This window comes from Carassius auratus, linkage group LG45M (assembly GCF_003368295.1).
Source record: "Carassius auratus strain Wakin linkage group LG45M, ASM336829v1, whole genome shotgun sequence".
NCBI classification, from domain to species: Eukaryota; Metazoa; Chordata; class Actinopteri; order Cypriniformes; family Cyprinidae; genus Carassius; species Carassius auratus.
Window position 1 is genome coordinate 802,176 of NC_039299.1, and position 20,538 is coordinate 822,713.

The 20,538-nt window shown below is 41.7% G+C and overlaps 1 protein-coding gene across 3 annotated transcripts in view; it reads right to left on the reverse strand.

Moving 5' to 3' along the window:
• Positions 1-20,538, reverse strand: part of LOC113068554 (gephyrin-like) — a 1,122,288-nt gene that overhangs the window by 67,580 nt on the left and 1,034,170 nt on the right. The window lies entirely within an intron of this gene.

Genomic DNA, 20,538 nt, shown 5'->3' on the forward strand with positions numbered 1-20,538 from the left:
ATTTTTATTAAACAGTGGTTTACTGAATAAACTATGGCTCTGTCTTTAAATTAAAAGCCTGTCAACCAGCTGTGGTTTATGGTGCTGTTGAGGGAAGAGATTTGAAGTGCTTCCATTTTTTTTAATACAAAATAATGGATATTTTAGTCAGAATTAAAAAAAAAAAGCTTGCATGCTGTCAGGATGAGCCTTCGTGCGAACTATAAACTTCGTATTTACGATATGGTGAGATGGAAGGCATGATAATGACATCATGTCGTTTAAGTCACGTGGGTGTGAGCAAGATGACAATGTAACATTCCTAACAAATATTCACCACAATTTTTAAACTCTACTTCTACAAAATGACAAATAAGGATGTGTTTTTTTTTCTGTTTAGGTTGTATAAATTAAATTACTACATATTCTGGTAATTGAGAATTGAATGGTATTTTATACATGCAACTTAGCTTACTGTATATGAAAAAATATATTAATTTTACCAAATTACCAACAATACAGAAGCTGCATCCTTCGATGATTCCCCTCAACTCAGAAACTCAAGGTTTCCCACTCGTAAGTACCACTTTATAGTAACATTCTTGTGCTTTCAACTTAACATGCTAGTAACTTGCTAATCATGCTAGCGACATGCTAGTCACTTGCTAATCATGCTAGTGACATGCTAGTCACTTTCTAGTTATGCTAACGACAAGCTAGTTAATTGTTAGTCATGCTAACAACATGGTAGTAGCATGCTAATCATGCTAGCAACATGCTAGTAAACTGCTAATCATGTTAACAACATGCTAGCTACTTGCTAATCATGCTAGCAACATGCTAGTCACTTGCGAATCATGCTAGTGACATGCTAATCACTTTCTAGTTATGCTAGCGACAAGCTAGTTAATTGTTAGTCATGCTAACAACATGGTAGTAGCATGCTAATCATGCTAGCAACATGCTAGTAAACTGCTAATCATGTTAACAACATGCTAGCTACTTGCTAATCATGCTAGCAACATGCTAGTCACTTGGTAATCATGCTAGTGACATGCTAGTCACTTTCTAGTTATGCTAGCGAGAAGCTAGTTAATTGTTAGTCATGCTAACAACATGGTAGTAGCATGCTAATCATGCTAGCAACATGCTAGTAAGTAGCTAATCATGTTAACAACATGCTAGCTACTTGCTAATCATGCTAACAACATGCTAGTCACTTGCGAATCATGCTAGCAACATGCTAATCACTCGCTAATCATGCTATCAATATGCTAATCATGCCAGTAATTTGGATTGTGCGGTTTTCCTGAACTTGTTTAAAAAGGTGCTGCAGAATAACACTTCTAGTGTCTGCACTGCTAGTAATTACTTGTGTATGTGGTGTAAATGCTGTTGCATCACAAATCTCTATCTCGGAAGTGTATCGTAACATTATGCTGGTCATATCATGCAGCAACTAGGGTTCCAAAGGGGTGGAACATTTTCAGTAAATTTACATAATCTTTCAAAAAAATCCCTGGAAAATTTAGTGGAAAATGTCCACCTTTTTGAAGCCCTGGCAGCAATACCATCACAGAGTCGTCATCCTCACCTGTTTTGATTGGATGGCAGCAGGTCCTGCTAGCGACCGGCTGCACGGCGCTGAAGGTGTATCCACTGACCCGACAGGCCTCGCAGCAGCAGGGCGACCCCACTGACCCGCAGAAGGCAGGGTGTGTGATACCTGAGGAGGCCAGCAGCTTGGACCCGGAGAGGCCGTGTGGGCAGAAGGGCAGTGTCTGAGCACTCAGACTGGTCATCCCGGGATGAGCGATGTGGACGTAGTAGCTGGAGTAGCATGGATCAGCACACAGGCAGGGATGGGCGCTGAGGGTCAGGGCTGGATGCGCTGGAACCAGGCACTCGTGCTTGACCACCGGGTGCTCCTCGCCCTCGCCGTATGCCTTCTGCCCGAGGAAGAGCGCCAGCCGGTGGCAATACTCCACCGATCCCTCCGGCGGACAGCAGTGGTACGGACTCAGCTCTGCTTCCACCGGCTCCTCCTTCACTAGCTTCACAGGATGATATCCCCAGCATGCCATGGTATCCTGCTTTAGCTAAGCAGTGACTTTCTGGAGTCAGTTTCGACTCAAAGCTCCTGCTTTTGCACACTTCGCAGGCTCCTTCCAGTTCAGGCTGCTTCCAGCCGTGTTTCAGGGACCTCTGCGCTTTGGGTTTGTGCTTCCCTGCCGCGCAGACGGTCTTGCTGTCTGTTCTGATCCTGTGCTTGTTTGTGGTGGTTGAGCTGGTGAGCTTCAGCAGTGCAGCGGCGTTGAGTCCAGCCAAGCGTCTGGGAGCGGGAGCATACAAACTCGCTTCAGCGTTGTGCGTCTTATCAGTCCAGGCTTTCTTCATCTGCTTGGGCTTTTCGGCTCTTTTCAAGCCGGTCTTTGTTTGCTCTGTAGTGGACGAACCACTGCCTTGTTTCTTTGTGAGTTTGGCAGCTGGTGGCCCGTCGGTTTTCTCGAGCAGAAGACTGTTGAGCGCCTCGGCGTTGAGCGACGCTAGTCTACGTTTCCGTGGCTCCTGAGCTGAAGGTTTATCAATAACTGTGAGTTGTTCCTGCGATGACTCCCTGCTGTTTTCTGCTTTTTTGAAGGGTTTTGGTTTCTTTTTGTGCCCTGGAACTCTGTTGGGATCCTCCTCACTCACATTGGTCTCATCATCTAAGCGAGTGAGCAGAACATGGCAACTCAACGCCTCGCCTCTTCCTCGTAACGGGTAGAGCTTCCGATGGCCCTCACTCACAGCATTGGACTTTGTTTTCTTGGTCTTAGTTTCATTCATTTTCATTGAATGTTTTGCCAAACATTGACTCTCCTGACCGCTGGTCTTGATTTTCTTCACCATGTCTTTCTTGGCCTTGCCTTCTCGCAATGAGTGCGCAGGCCAGGCTCCACCCACAGTTTCACCATGTGACCAGCCCTCTTGATGGCCACGCCCCTCACCTGGACACTGGCTGAGGAAAGCTTTTTTCCGTGCATGGGTCATCACATGCTTCCTGAGAAGAGCTACGGGATAAAGAGGATCTCCAGTTAATATTACAATAACCATGAACAAGAGAGGAATCACCGCTTTTATTAAGAACAGGGTTTCAGCAGGTTTCAAGTAAGTTTAAGATCATTTAAGACCATGGAAAAGATATTTAAGGAATAAATTGAACGGTAAACAATCTAAATAAAGATATTGTATTAGTAACACTTCAAAGTTGTAAAGTAATATTTCTAGCTTGAATACCACTGCACTCAACAACTTAATGCAGAAAAAACTGCAAAAAAGTGCTGTTCTTCAAACATCTAAACATCCTTAAATTAAGATGAAGCACAACGAAGAGATGAAGTTTTGTTTTCTGACAAACAGATCAAATATTAAAGCTGCGGTAGGTAACTTTTGACGCTCTAGCGGTTAATAAACAGAACTGCTTGTGTCTTGTGGAAGAACATCGTAGCCGGAACTACTTCTCTCTGTTTATGTCTATGAAGAATCACAAAGGTACTGGGTTACTCCGCCGCGGTACCCCGAAGCAATCTAAAATAGTCCGAATATAAACACTTATTATAGGTGCACCCTAGTGATTCAGGACAAGCTAAAAACAAATGGCAATAGGACACTGGGAGGAGCCAGAGGAGCTTGATTTATACACAGATTATCTGTCTCATATTCTACTGTCAGGACATAATGATGTTTATTTATTGAAAGTTTATTTTCGGACCTCACTAGCAGATATTTGTTTGTTTTAAGCATAAACTTACTCAAGTTTGTTTAATTTCTCAGAAAACAAAACTACATGTCTTCATTGGCATCTCCAGTAAATGTATTTTGATTTAAGGATGTTTAGATATTTATACTGAAAAACAAAGACAGAAATACTGAGGAAGATGTTCGTTTGTGCAGTGAGTGCAACATTGAATGCCACGACTTTAGGAGTTTAAGTCCTTAATCTGTGGAAGACCTGCAGAAACTGATTACATTAAACATTGTTTTCTGGGGACTGAACAATATGTACAATAAATCTTAAGTTAGTAAACATTAAATTACTGCAGCTGTTTGCTCTTTTATAATGTCACACAGCACTAACATTTAAAGAACAGTTTGCACTGAAAAATGACGTAAATTCTTTCACTCCAAACTAGTTTCATCATATTTCGTGACTAGTCGTGACTGATATCAGGTGCAACATTTCTACAAATAATTCTGCAAGAAATTTTAACTTGAGCATGAGCTGCGTTTTCCCTGTTTCTGAAGGTTCTGTAAATTGAATCATATTCTGCTGTAGTCGTACAATACTATGGAATCTGGCACATGCAACTAAAGTTAGTTTTACTGTAAAATAACAAAAATAATTTATTTCAGAAGAATAAAGCTCAAAATTCAGCAAGAATATGAATTCGTGTAGGTGTCTTTAATGCATGAAACAACAGAGCAACCCATTCAGGGTTCGAACCTACAACCTTTCAGTTACACCACATCTACATAACTGGACTTCAAACGGGATTAGTGACACCTGGTGATCTGTCACAAATGTTACACTGAAGTTCTCGTCTGTGTTGTTGTCGGGCCACTTGAAGTTCTTACGGTCGTGACGTCACGCTCGTTAGTTCGTGACGTTGTCGCGGTGTTTGTTGTTTATTAGAACACGGGAGGCCTAACGTCAGCCTTCGGCAGAAATAACGCCCTTCCTCAACAACAAACAACAAGAGCGTCTGTGGCGTTACAACGCGAGCGCTGCTATCAAGTTCTAGCTCGCGATTTAAAGCGCCCGTGATCTAACGCGTCCGCGCAGCACGGTATGGGGTGTGTTAACGTTAACGGAACTTAGCGCGGAGCGCGTGTTGATCCCCGTGCAGCGCGCGAGCACTCACCAGTAAACACACGGAGGTCCCGGAGGGTGTTCGCCCGGAGCTGCTCGTCTGCTGCTCTGCTGCTTCTCTTCCTGCTTCTGCGCAGAACTTCACACACACATGCTGATCCTCGCAGCCTCCTCATCCAATCAGGAAATCACGAATGTGCATCGCATTCGGCGTCCGAGCGTCAATAATGTGCAGCATGAGCACGCGTTGTAAAGTCATAGAGTCGCGATGCATGATGAAACACCCGTGACACCCGACACACTCGTGAACAGCAGTGCTCTGTCTGTCTATATCATCAGATAACAAACAATATAGCATATACTCTATTATTGCTTTACAGAAGAACATTTGAATATGTTTCTGCTGACCTTATAATATATAGCCCTTTATCAAAAATGACATTGCCCTATATTTATCTATAAAGCTATATATCATTTTCACATATCCTCATTCTCTCAGTTGATAATGTTTAAAACCCTCATAAGAAAATGTGTATATGTTAGAAATATCTATACGGCTATATTTTGTCATAGTATATGTAGCAACCATATGCCAACAATATACATTTAATTTATATACAACTTTATATTTAAACAAAATAAATCAGTATATATAGAGAGAGAGAGAGATACACCTAAAAACATAGTCTACATTTATATGTTACTGTATGAAATTGTTGTTTCATACATTATGTTTTCACTGTTTATGTACTGTACGTACAGTATATGACACTTGTGTTCTGATGGCTGTGAGTACAGTAAGAATACTGTTGGCTTTTGGCAAATATCTAATGTTCCTCATCTGTTTGTGGCTTAAGTATCTGTAAGTGTGTAACTTCTGGAGGGATGCTGGTGTTTCCCGCGGTCTCAGCCGGGTTCTTCAGGTCTCAAGTCCCTCCTTTCTTTATAACAGAATGTTCTCAGAACGTCCGTCTAGTAACATTGACACAATGTTTGTTTTTCAAAGTTATTTTGTCTTTAATAATGCACAGAAAATGCATTTGTGAAGGTTTTTTTCTGAAATGTTTTCAGAAGAGACCATTATCCTAATGTTTGTAAAATGATGGAATGGAATGTTCCCTTCATCTAAACCTGTCTAAAACTGTTTTGAGCTTTCAGAGAACATTCATAAATAACATTTTCATGATGTCATTGGAACATTAGCGAAGCGTCTTTTTGTTAGCTATATATTCACCGGCGTTTGTAAAACAAAAAGAAACACATTTTCTGTAAAGCTGCTTTGAAACTGTAAAATTGAGTGGCTACAGGTAGCTCTTCTCTTTTAAATGTATTTGCTGGTTGGCAACAGATCCACAACGGGGCGTCCAGTAAAAGACTTGTACGGGATTAACCCATTTATTGTCACCACAGAATTTGCATGAGTGTGTGTGGTTTTCTACAAATAAAGATAAAAAGAAAATATATATATAAATACAAATAACAACAGTGGTCACAATGAGTATAACAACAACACAGTATCTACACAGAGAATATATTAAATACAGTGATTTAACAATCAAATAAGAAACATGTGCAATTATATGGGAAAATGCGCTGTTAGAAATGACTAATAATGCACAGTTGAAATCCGACACCTCTCAGCGCTGAGGACAGAGATGGAGCCGCTCTGTCTAGAACATTAGTGCGCATGCGCCAAAAGAGTGCTTTAACTCTTAGAAATGAGCGATACATATTAGATATATATTAAATAAACCATATAATGATTAAATAGCACACAGATTATGTCCTTAAAACATAGCGGTAGTAAATGTGAGATAACTAGTATGTAAATACACACGAACATCTTTACCAGCGAGTTCGTCTTTGTCAATCGCATGCATTAATTTATAAACACTCAAAGCAGTTCAATGTTTACAAGCAATATAGAAAGCAATGGATGAGCAGACTGTTACTCACTTTTTAGGCACGCACACAACTTTGGCAAATATAAATCGCTACAGTGCAGCTCGCATCTGTCCGCTTTCCCGATCGCTCTAACTCCGTTCTGTGGGCGGGACCGCCGACCTTTCGCATCCTGCATGTAGTCCTGATTGGCTCACAGGATGGATGCTGCGTGTGCGTTGAGTGTGGTGTATTGCAGGGGAAGCTTAGCCAAATGAATATAACCTGCGTGTGGCCTTTTTTACAGCCGCCCCCAGATTTCCAAAGGGAAATATGTACAATAACAAAAGGGCCTATAACCTGTCCTACACCATTAAAAGTACCTTTAATCTGGTATGGCAGGTAATCGGATGAGGCGTGCCACTGGGCGTGTGTATGACTTCTTTCCAACTTTAATTTCTGCTGCTCTTACTCTGCGGTCTACTCCAGGGAATACCTTCGACACCTGGCCCACTGGCCAGAGTGCTCTGGGCAGTTGGGGGTCGACAATCAGGACAATGGTGCCAACCTGGAGATCAGATGTCTCATCTTGCCACTTCTGGCGGGTCTGGAGGCTGGGAAGGTAGAACCTGATGAAGCGCCTCCAGAATTGGTCGGCAAGGAGTTGACTATGACGCCATCTGCGTCGACTGATCAGTTCAGATTCAGGGTATATTACAGGAGGAAGTGATGAATCTGGCCGCCCAATGAGAAGGGAATTTGGTGTGATAGGGTCTAGATCAGAAATGTCAGATGAACTGTAGCCTAGTGGCTTGGAATTTAAGATCCCTTCAATCTCCACCAGCACAGTGTACATTACTTCGAAGGTGACAGACTGGGCACCAAGTGTTGTCATCAAGGCCTGTTTAAGGGAGCGAATCTCTCTTTCCCAGCTGCCACCAAAATGTGGAGAATTAGGGGGATTGAAGTGGAATTGTATTTGCTGGCTTGCCAGTTGCTGTTGCAATTCAGGGACGATAGCTGCGTATGCTTCCTTCAGTTCTCTCTCCCCTCCTTTGAAGTTAGTCCCTTGATCCGATAATAGCTCGAATGGCTTGCCTCGTCTAGCGATGAATCGTCTGAGAGCCATAAGGAATGAATCAGAGTCAAGGCTATGAAGGATGTCAATGTAAACAGCCCTTGTAGTAAGACATTTGAACAGGATGCCCCATTTCTTTTCATTTCTGCGACCTACTTTGACAGTATATGGACCAAAGCAATCCATTCCTGTTGAGTAGAAAGCAGGCTTAAATAAACGTAATCTGGCTGGAGGGAGGTCTGCCATTTTTGGGACTTCAGGGTTTCTTCTCCACTTCTGGCACTCCACGCAAGTCCTCTGACAACGTTTGATTGCCTCTCTGCCGCGAAGAATCCAGTAGTTTCGCCGAAGCTCTGCAAAGACTCTTTCTGGGCCTGGATGATGGAGTTTAGTGTCATAACTTTGTATGAGCAGTTTGGACACTGGGTGTTTTGGGTCTAGGACAATGGGGTGCACAGTATCAGGATCTAGATAAGGGCTACAGCGAAGGCGACCTCCTACCCTGATTAGCTGTGTATCATGGTTCAGTTCAGGGGCCAGTGCCTTTAACCGACTGTTTCTGGGAAGTGATTTATCTGCCTTTAACTGCTCCAGTTCAGAGGGGAAACACTCTTCCTGAGCTTGCTGTAGGACACTGATTTCCGCCATCTTGTAGTCATCAGCTGTTGGATTGCCTGCCGCCCCATGACAGGCCCTGGACTCCAGTAGCTCTTCAAATGTCTTATACTGGCTGAAGTCAGGGAATGACAAGCTGGCTGTGAAGCAGGTAAGGAGGCAGGGAACTGTTTTACGAAGCTCACTTTCGTCTGCAGGCATGGGGTGTGGGATTTCTGGCCACTGATTTGGAGGACCTTTGAGAAAGGATGGCCCTTGGTACCAATGGCTATCTGGCCCTAGCTTACATAGGCTTTTCCCCCGTGTTATGTCATCTGCTGGGTTATAGGTTGAAGGAACATAACGCCATGTGTGCTGGTCTGTAATGTCCTGGATCTCAGCAACTCTAGTTCCAACAAACACTTTGAATCGGCAAGAGTCTGAATGCAGCCAAGTGAGAACTGTGGTGGAGTCAGTCCACAGAGTGAGTTGGTGTATGGGAAGGTTCAGTTCTGTTCTGACTACTTTAGCCAGCTGTGCCCCAGTCAGTGCAGCACAGAGTTCCAGACGGGGGATCGACTGCTGTTTTTTGGGTGCCACTCGTGACCTGGCTGTGAGGAAGGCCACCTCTACCTCCCCACATTGATCCTCTGTGCGGAGATAAGCGACTGAGCCATAAGCCCGCTCAGAGGCATCACAGAAGATGTGTATCTCTCGCTGACTCATGTCGGTATCTCTGATTGGACTGGTATAACACCTTGGAAAGACAATGTGTTGTAGGGCAGGCAGCTCCTCCACCCACTCTGTCCAGGTCTGTAGAAGATCTGCAGGTAAGTGCGGGTCATCCCAGTCTCTTTTCTTATCCCAAAGGCGCTGTACTATAAGCTTGGCTTTGGTAGTGTAGGGAATGAGATAGCCCAGGGGGTCATACTGACTTGCTATGATTCTGTAAATGCTGCGCATGGTGGTCTCAGTGTTTTGTATGGGACAGTACTTATATGAAAGTGTATCTGTTTGGTGATTCCAGAGGAGTCCCAGGGCAGATTCTTGGGTGTTGCTCTGCCCTTGTGAAATCCAAAGTTCAGTGCTGTCAGATCTGGCCTCAGGAGGTAAATGGCTTATGGTGGAGAGTTGGTTACTGGACCACTGCCTCAGGTCGAAACCCCCTTCTGCCAATAAGCTCCGGAGTTTGTCAACGAGACCCTTGCCTGCCTCTACTGAGGTGAAACTCTGCAGAAAGTTATCAACATAGAAAGACTTCAGTACAGCATGGCGGACGTCTTCCCCAGGTTGGCTATGGTCCAGGATGTGTTTTTGTAATGCAAAGATGGCACAGCAAGGGCTGCATGTGGTGCCAAAGGGGAGAACCTGCCATTCATAAATGTTAGGTGGATCCTGTGGATTTAGATCCCTCCAGAGGAATCGCAGAAGTGGCCTGTCTTCGGGAAGCAATCTGATCTGGTGGAACATCCCCTTTATATCACTGCTGATAGCAACGGAATGCTCTCTGAACCTGAGCAGCACTGCAAGAAGAGATGGGCCTAACACAGGACCAGGGAGCAAGAGCTTGTTAAGGTTTTGGCCCTGATACTGAAATGAGCAATTAAATACAACCCTGTTCTTCCCGTTGTGTTGGACCAGATGATGGGGAATGTACCAGGTGTTGGTTAGACATTCTTCAACATTTAGTTCCACCTTGACTGCATAACCTGCCCGCTCTAGTTTCTGAATTTCTGCTGTGTAGGCAGCTGCTTGCTCTGGATCTTTGGCCAGCCTTCTCTCTATGGCCCGCAGATGTGGGAGAACAGCATTTTTGGGAGCCTTAAGGTCTGGCATGTTTTTAACGCGCAAAAGTGGGGTTGCATAGCGCTTGACGCCATCCACCTCTACTCTCACTGTCTTGCTTTCCAGAATTTTCACTGCTTCCTGATCTTGTCTGGATCTTGTGCTCATTTTTTCACTTTGCCATGGAAGCACGTCCATCTGCCAGAGTCTCTCCACTTGTCTGAGAAGATCAGTTTCAGGTGGTGCTACTGAGGTTAAAAGACACTGTTGTTCAGTGACCTCATGTTGCAGGTGTTGTACAGGACCTTGCAAAGCCCATCCGAGACGAGTCTTGATAGCTGCTGGTCCCCCTGGGGGGCCTAGACGGATTGGCTCCACTGCTGTAATGAGGTGGGGATAGTCTGATCCAATGAGCAGGACAGGGCGAACTGACTCTAAATGGCTCAAAGGAAGCCCTCTGAGGTGGTGGTATTTCTCTCTCAAAGTCTTAACCGGATGTGTGTGTTCAGCAAGACTTAGCTGCTGGGCTGTGAATGCACCCTTTATGCGATACAGTTTGCTGGGCTGAGACAGGGGGGAGATATGAAATGACACTGATGCACCAGTGAGCATTTGTAATTCCTGCCTAACTGTGCGAAGTGGAAGATCTTCTGGCTGACCTTTCAGGCCCAACTGTTGAGCAGCATTATGCAAAAGGATGGTCCTCTCCGATCCATCATCTAAGATGGCATAAGCTTTTATCTTGTGTGCCCCGTTTCGAAGAATGACCTTGACAATCTTCAGAAGAACCTTTCGACTGGCAGGAGGCTTACGAATGAGAAGTATCTCGTTCATAGTATTGAGGAGGCAGGCATTAGCAGAAGTACCTTCATTTGGGGTAGTCTTTAGGAGGTCTTCACTCCTGAGATTGATGTCATGAAGGACCAGAAGGTGACGGCTATTACACTTTTTGCAGCGCATTCTCAGATTGCACTCTGAAGCTTGATGATTCCTTCCACAGCGGCAGCATCTGTTGCAGTCTTTGATCCAGTTCCGTTTCTGGTCTATGGTAAGCTGCTTAAAATTGTTGCAGTTGTTGAGGGAGTGTTTGTGGTGACATGGATTCAGGAAACAGCCTTGGGAGAGTGAAGCCGCTGAGATTATAATCTTCATATCGCACGGGGAGGACTGTCTTCCTCCTGGCACGCACGACCGGCTCATCCTCTTCATGCTGTGACATTTCTCCGTAGTAAATCTGGGATCCGGCTCGAAGGACCATGTAAAATTGAGTGGCTACAGGTAGCTCTTCTCTTTTAAATGTATTTGCTGGTTGGCAACAGATCCACAACGGGGCGTCCAGTAAAAGACTTGTACGGGATTAACCCATTTATTGTCACCACAGAATTTGCATGAGTGTGTGTGGTTTTCTACAAATAAAGATAAAAAGAAAATATATATATAAATACAAATAACAACAGTGGTCACAATGAGTATAACAACAACACAGTATCTACACAGAGAATATATTAAATACAGTGATTTAACAATCAAATAAGAAACATGTGCAATTATATGGGAAAATGCGCTGTTAGAAATGACTAATAATGCACAGTTGAAATCCGACACCTCTCAGCGCTGAGGACAGAGATGGAGCCGCTCTGTCTAGAACATTAGTGCGCATGCGCCAAAAGAGTGCTTTAACTCTTAGAAATGAGCGATACATATTAGATATATATTAAATAAACCATATAATGATTAAATAGCACACAGATTATGTCCTTAAAACATAGCGGTAGTAAATGTGAGATAACTAGTATGTAAATACACACGAACATCTTTACCAGCGAGTTCGTCTTTGTCAATCGCATGCATTAATTTATAAACACTCAAAGCAGTTCAATGTTTACAAGCAATATAGAAAGCAATGGATGAGCAGACTGTTACTCACTTTTTAGGCACGCACACAACTTTGGCAAATATAAATCGCTACAGTGCAGCTCGCATCTGTCCGCTTTCCCGATCGCTCTAACTCCGTTCTGTGGGCGGGACCGCCGACCTTTCGCATCCTGCATGTAGTCCTGATTGGCTCACAGGATGGATGCTGCGTGTGCGTTGAGTGTGGTGTATTGCAGGGGAAGCTTAGCCAAATGAATATAACCTGCGTGTGGCCTTTTTTACAGAAACAAAACGGATAATGAGACAAGAACCTTGCGTTCCTTAAAGCATTAGTTCAAGATGTCTTTCTGGATTCAGTTGCAAAAAATAGGTTAAAAGTGTAGAGCGGTAAAGGTTTAGTTATTTTAGTAAATGAGCGATGGTTTTTCCAGATTAGACTCTTACTCCTCGGCTTATTCCTCTGATTTGATCTTCACTGAAGTCCATTATATGGAGAAAAATCCTGGAATGTTTTCCTCATTTCTTTGTGACTGAAGACAGAAAGACTTCATCAGAAGATTTTTATTCTGGAACTGAAGTAATGCTCTAAGAAGAGTAACTCCTGAGAAGACTGGAGATAGATGAAGTGACTGTGTTGATAGTTTAAGGTCACACTGAACCACAGCAGTCACACACATCTCCAGATATGACTGTAAGAACACAACAAAATCAGCGTTCAAACTTTCACTTTCAGTCAGAGAGCAGAGCTGCACTTTCTAAAGACTGAACCACACTGTGTTCACCGAGTCACATATAACGCCTTCAGCACAGGAACAGGAACCAGAGACTCAGATCGAAAGCTTCTCAGGATTGTTACTGCTAAACCCAAATCCTGCTTCACTTCACAACACTGTCAATCAATTAAAACACTTCATCCGTCAGAAATATCTGGACCTTTGAGTCACACTTCACCTGAACGTCTGTGATCAAACCCTCTTAGAAAGAAACCTTTCAGAAGATGTTTCTCTGATTTTTCAGCATTTTAATCATTTAAAGAATCTTTTTTCTTATTTTCAATGGAAGGATTCCATGGATTCTTCAAGATATTGCAAACAAATATTTTGATTTGTTTAATAATTAAGTTTGAAGCATATGAAAGACACGAGGGCAATAAATGATGAGATGATGAATTATTACAGACTGTCAGCATTTATCGAGTCTTAAGAATACATCACAACACTTCATTATTATTTATGACATAAATCAGAGTGTATTATCATTGGAGAGAAACATCAGGTGCAGTACGAAACAAAATCAAAACAAGAAATTATATTTCACAATAATTCATATTTTTTGCAATATGACCATTTTAAGCTGAATGCAACATACACATGAATAAACAATAGTGAATCTCTACATGAATCTCATTTACACTGAAAAAAGGTAAAACATAAATTTACTTTTTTTTTTTTTTAAATAAAATTATTAAATCAACCTTAATACATTCATTTATACAGATCTGTATTTATGATTTAATCAGGTAAAAGAGCTGTATAAGGTGACAGTCACCTGCAGTTTCTTCAGTGTAAATCAAGGATCTGGATCATATTAACTGGATTAATGGAATAATAAGATCATAAGATAATATACTGAATGAGAAGAAAACCAAGGAAAACAATGATATGTAAAAGCTAAAGGACATTTTTTAATTCCTGATTATGTACAGTACTGTGTGTATGTGTGTGTAAATGTACATTCCAGGGTTATTCTAATTTACTGAAACCAAAACCATACAAACACATTTTTATTACTTGAATTAAAATAACTATTAACTAAAATATAAAGAAAAACTGTTCTTCTTATTATTAATTCTTTTATTTAAACTAGTTTACAAATCCACATCCGATTTTCATTTATTAACTTGATGCATTAAAATAACTGAAACTAAAATAAAATTAAGTGTAAAATTATATAACCTAAAAATTAATTTTGTAGTATATATATATATATATATATATATATATATATATGGAAAAACATAAAAATACTAAAATGGTAATTAAAATAAAAGGAAAATTATCAAAATCTTATTCAAAACATTAACAACAAAATGTAATACTATCTTGATATACTAAAATAACAAAAATATATATAATTATATTAATTATGGTATGTTATTTAAATGTTGGAGAACTTTAATTTGGATATTTTTTATTAAATTGAGAGTAAAGTATTTTTGGTAACACAAAGTCTTTAATGCATTATAAAGGTTTATTCAAGGGAGTGATGCATTATAATTATTCATAATGTGCTACATTGTGATACATTGTATCTTATCAATAATTATAACACAATAATTATAGCATAGTGTAACAATGACTTGATAAGTGTTATAAACTATTAACTGTTGTTACAGTTGTATACAAAAGGTGCATAACAAGGCATAACTAGATAAACTTTAGGTTGGTTTGAGAAAGCCTACCAAAACATTCATAATGCATTACACATAAAGGCTTGAAGTAAAGTGTTACCAGGTTTTTTTTTTCTTCAGAACAGCACATTGTGTTTCGGCTTCATTTGTTATTGTCATCTAATCAGAAGCTTTCAGCTCATGAAGCGCTTTATGTTGAACAGGTTGTTGCCTATTCCATAGACATACGGGCTGACTGCGGTGTAAAAGGTGGTGATGAAGAGCTCCAGCTCTGACCACAGAGGGACGGTGTGAGGGTCAAAGGCCAGGTGCAGCAGCAGATAGACCGTCCAGTTGAGCTGGAACAGGGTCATGGCCGCCAGGATGGCCAGCGTGCTGCGGTGGAACGAGGATGTCCTGGACCGCTGATGGGACGTCACAGTCGCTGCGCTCGGATCCTGCCGGGCCCTCACCGTCTTCTGCTGGACTATTAGACTCCTGACGATCATGGTGCTCGTGAGCGTGACGATCAGCAGCGGGAGCAGGTTACACACCAGAAGGAAGGAGTACTTGTAAAGACGGTTGCGAGTCGGGCACCTGGTTAACGAGCACTGGAAGAAATCGACCGGACAGCCCGGAGACGAGGAGTTCAGGTGACTCCAGTCCAGGTTAATGAGAAGCGTGGGCAAACTGAAGACAAGAGCCACTGCGCCGCAGAACACAGACAGAAACACGGCCGAGCGCAGACGGTCCATGAGCACGGGCAGGTTGACCCGCGTGTGGACGTCCCGCAGCTTCTGATAGCGATAGATGCTGATGAGAACCGTGAAGAGGATGCTGGAGATCTCCCCGAAGATGGAGAGGAACTTCAGGCCTCTGCAGCTCCACACACTTATACTGCGAGAGGAACGCAAGAGCAAGATGTCGTAAACGTCCACGATCACCATCTCCTCCAGATTCGCTGAGGCCAGTCCGAGCAGAAAGATCTCGAAGGACTTCAGGTGAGGCGTTTGAAGGATGGAGATAATCAGGACTGTGTTTCCTAAAACACCGAGGACGGAGATGACGAGCCTCAGAGCCAGAAGATCCACGGAAGAGCCCTCCATCGCTCATCTGATGTGTTCTGCAGCAGTGTTTCTGCTCCAGCGGATCAAAGCATCTGTGATGTCACCGCATCCTGCTTAATTGGAGCTTAAGGAGAAGCTGGAGAAGCTGGAGAAGGGTGTAATTGATGCCTTAGAGCTTTGGTGTCCTTCATCTGGTGATGAGCAGGAGCTCCGGCTTAATTTCTCCATGGAGTTTGGCCTCACATCTTCATCACTGACTTCATGATTGACAATGAACATTGGCTTCCAAGCAGAGCAGCTTTCATTATTTATAATTAAACACATTTAACTGCGTCACACGTGTGTTTGACTAATCTCATTTACAGATCTCTCAATCAAGAAAATCTTAAATCTTTATTAAATCTAAATCTGTTATTGATAATAATACAAAGGTGCTTGTAGATGCTTTTGGTTTTTATGCCAACCTCACATGATTTGGTGTATATATACACACACACATTTAAATCACGATTTATTGCCTTTGTGATTTAATTGCAAAGCCCAAGTAACAACAGTTCTCACTAAAATATTAATAGTTATCAAAACTTAGTATTTGTCACCACTGTCATCAGATAAAGACAATAACCCAATGCCACATTTATGTATTCTGATTTATAACATTACTATCAGAGCCGGGTAGATTAATTATGTGATTAGATGACAAACATTGTAGTTAGTAACGTGATCCATTACATTACACATTCTAGATAATATAATTAGACTACTTTCTGATTACTTTTGACCTATCACATTTAATTACGATAATCTTGTTCCATATTGATATAAAAGTGCAAAGAGTAAGAAAATATATTGCATTCTTTGTTATTAACATCATGAATTGAATTAAACATTGCAGAGTTACACAAACTGGTGCAGAGTTATTTCCTCTGATTAAGCTGCCTTCCGACTCTTTGGGATATCTGGAGAATCAGTTGTTCGGAGAAGGAAAGGGGAACACCTCCATGAGTCCAGTGTTGAGCCAACAGTGAAGCATCCTGAGACCAGTCGGGTGTGTGTGAATGACTCTCTCATAATTCTGCCCAAAAAACGCTGCCATGAATAAAGAATGGTATCAAAGCATCCTGCAAGAGCGACTTCTTCCAACGAACCATGAGCAATTTGGTGATGATGCGTGCATTTTCCAGCATGATGTCACATGTCACAAAGCAAGAGTGATAAAAAAAGCGGCTTGAAGATTATTACACTGAAATTTTGGATCTGTGGCCAGCAGGGGCGGATCTATCGGGGTGATGGCAAATGCCACCCTAAAAGAAAGCCTTCGAACTCTCGAATTGATTCAAATGATCCGCGAAGCCGCTCTGGAATTGATTCAAATGATTCGCGAATCCGCTTCGAACTCTCGAATTGATTCAAATGATTCGCGAATCCGCTTCGAACTCTCGAATTGATTCAAAGGATTCGCGAATCCGCTTCGAACTCTCGAATTGATTCAAATGATTCGCGAATCCGCTTCGAACTCTCGAATTGATTCAAATGATTCGCGAATCCGCTTCGAAGTCTCGAATTGATTCAAATGATCCGCGAATCCGCTTCGAACTCTCGAATTGATTCAAATGATTCGCGAATCCGCTTCGAACTCTCGAATTTATTCAAATGATTCGCGAACCCGCTCCGAACTCCCGAACTGACTCAAATGATTCGCGATCCCCAAACTGACTCAAATGATTCACGAATCCGCTTCGAACTCTCGAATTGATTCAAATGATTCGCGAATCCGCTTCGAACTCTCGAATTGATTCAAATGATTCGCGAATCCGCTTCGAACTCTCGAATTGATTCAAATGATCCGCGAAGCCGCTCTGAACTCTCGAATTGATTCAAATGATTCGCGAATCCGCTTCGAACTCTCGAATTGATTCAAATGATCCGCAAAGCCGCTCCGAACTCTCGAAATGATTCAAATGATTCGCGAATCCGCTTCGAACTCTCGAATTGATTCAAATGATCCGCGATCCCCATAACTGACTCAAATGATTCGCGAATCCGCTTCGAACTCTCGAATTGATTCAAAGGATTCGCGAAGCCGCTCTGAACTCTCGAATTGATTCAAATGATTCGCGAATCCGCTTCGAACTCTCGAATTGATTCAAATGATCCGCAAAGCCGCTCCGAACTCTCGAAATGATTCAAATGATTCGCGAATCCGCTTCGAACTCTCGAATTGATTCAAATGATCCGCGATCCCCATAACTGACTCAAATGATTCGCGAATCCGCTTCGAACTCTCGAATTGATTCAAAGGATTCGCGAAGCCGCTCTGAACTCTCGAATTGATTCAAATGATTCGCGAATCCGCTTCGAACTCTCGAATTGATTCAAATGATCCGCAAAGCCGCTTCGAACTCTCGAATTGATTCAAATGATCCGCAAAGCCGCTTCGAACTCTCGAATTGATTCAAATGATCCGCTTCGAACTATCGAATTGATTCAAATGATTCGCGAATCCGCTTCGAACTCTCGAATTGATTCAAATGATTCGCGAATCCGCTTCGAACTCTCGAATTGATTCAAATGATTCGCGAATCCGCTTCGAACTCTCGAATTGATTCAAATGATCCGCAAAGCCGCTCCGAACTCCCGAGCTGACTCAAATGATTCGCGAATCCGCTTCGAACTCTCTAATTGATTCCAATGATCCACGAAGCCGCTCCGAACTCCCGGACTGACTCAAATGATTTGCGATCCCGCTCCGAACTCCCGAAAGGGGGCACCATCCCAGTCGCTCCAAAAAAAAAAAACTTCCTCCATTCTCCCATCCTCGCTCGTGACCGCTCGCACCTCATGTTTGCGGCTGAATGTTCATAATTGATGGATGAATCCAATCCAGCGAAGAGAAAAGAAAACTAAAAGTAAAAAAAATAAATAAATCAAATTTAGGGACCGTCTCTAAAGTTATATGCGATATTGGTACACACTTTTCTAATGTCAGTAGCATTTGAGGAGAATGACTTATAGTCATAAAAACAACTGTAATTGTTCATCTAGGTGTCAGCTATATTGCACATTTGAATTAAATGTTTGATATTTATTAAAATAATCTGTAAATCATATGTAGATTATGCTATTTGCTTAGTAAAGTATACTTAAAAGATATTCTAAAGCATTATTTTAAAGGAATATCACACAAGTTTTCATAGAAGTTTTAATTTAAGCTTGCCATAACAATAACACCGTATTTTTCAAAAACAATTTCTAAAAGTACATTTGTATTTGTAACCATAATGTTTATTTATTTATTATTATTCAGTCCCTCCAGAAAAACGCGATTATGCGATCGCCTGATTTAATGCATACAGCCAAGGGCCGCATATTTATGCGAGGGTCGCATTTTTTCAAATACGCCGCACTTTCGCCGCATAAATTGCCGATTTCAGGAAGCAAAATATGCGGAGGTAGAATGATTTCAAAATAATAATAATTTTGGTGGCAAAAAAAGTCACATATATCTTATCAGAAAGTTGAAAAATTTTGCGTTTACTTCACACAAGTAAATCGCCATTATTTCCCAATGGGAACCTTATGAAGTGACGTAATTGCGCGATGTGAACATCATCTGTGAACCCCGCAGTGAAACCAGGGTGAAAGACGCAAATCATTCTCATCTGCCAACAAAAATAAGCGCAAAAGACCGCGCGAAGCAGTTACCCGTGTGTTACATGACAGTGGGGGCAAATTATTTTGAGAGAGGGATGAGGATCAGGATGGCGAATGATAGGCCGTTAGTTTTCATTTTCACAGTGGACTGTTGTAGTTTCATTCAGAAGTTGATGCACCTCTACAGTTGTAAGATTGTACTTTTTTGTTACAGAATAGTACCAAAACCTTACAGTGGTAAGTATATTAGTAGTATGTAAAATGATTTACTTTGCAATAAGAGATTGCACTTTGCAATTCCTGTAAAACTGCATTTGTATATTTGTGTGTATATTTTATTTGTATTTATTTTTACAGAAGTTGTTGAATATTCCTTTTGTAAAGCTAGAGAACTTGTTTGACTCAATGTTTTGTAAGTTTGAGCCATGTGTTAATTAAGGTCTGAAATAAAACAGAATGAGAACTTAAATATTATGTGATTTAGTATGCTTGCTTATCATAGGAAGTCATAATAAATGACTCTTTACAGTAAGGTAGTAGCCTAGTGAGAACAGGGTGTGGGGGGGGGGGGGGGGTCAACTTTTTTTCTCTTTTTCATCAAACCGCAGTTTTTGCAAGTTCCCACAATTTCATCGCATAAGATTGCAAAAATATCCCGCATATTCCATCGCATTTTTTAAGAAAACCTCCCGCAAAATCAAGGATTTTTGCCCGCAACAATCACAAAAATAATCCGCGTTTTTCTGGAGGGACTGGTTATTGTCAGCTGATAAAACCTATCCTTCAGGGACCATATTCATATAACATCTAAGGCTAAATCTAGCTCTTGACTGGTTGAGTTAGATGATGATTAACAATAAACAGAAGAAAATCAGTTGAGTCTCCCCAGCTGGAAATGGCTGTTAAAGTCTTGTGTTTCTTATAATAAATTGACATATTGATAACACTGAATCTTTTATAATGCTCTTAATGACCTGTGGATGCATACTGTATGCATTAGTGAGTGTGTGGTGCTGATGGGGTATGGTCACTTATTCCTTATATGAACTGTTTCAAATGCAAGACATTGATTGCATGAGATTAAGTTTGTAAATGATAGCCTGGGTCCTTTTGTAGTGTGGACATTCATCATCAATCTGTGATAACTGTGACTAAATTAAGTATATATACGTCTGCCATATGTTGCCACCCCTCAAAAATTTCTGCCCCCTTCTCGCCACCCCATCAATATTTTTCTAGAATATTTTTCCGCCCCTGCTGGCCAGGCAACTCCCCGGATCTCAGTCCCATCAGAACCTGTGGTCAGTCCTCAAAAGACGAGTGGACAAACAGAAGCACACAAATTGTGATCAACTAATAAGGTAAGAATGGATGGTCATCGGTC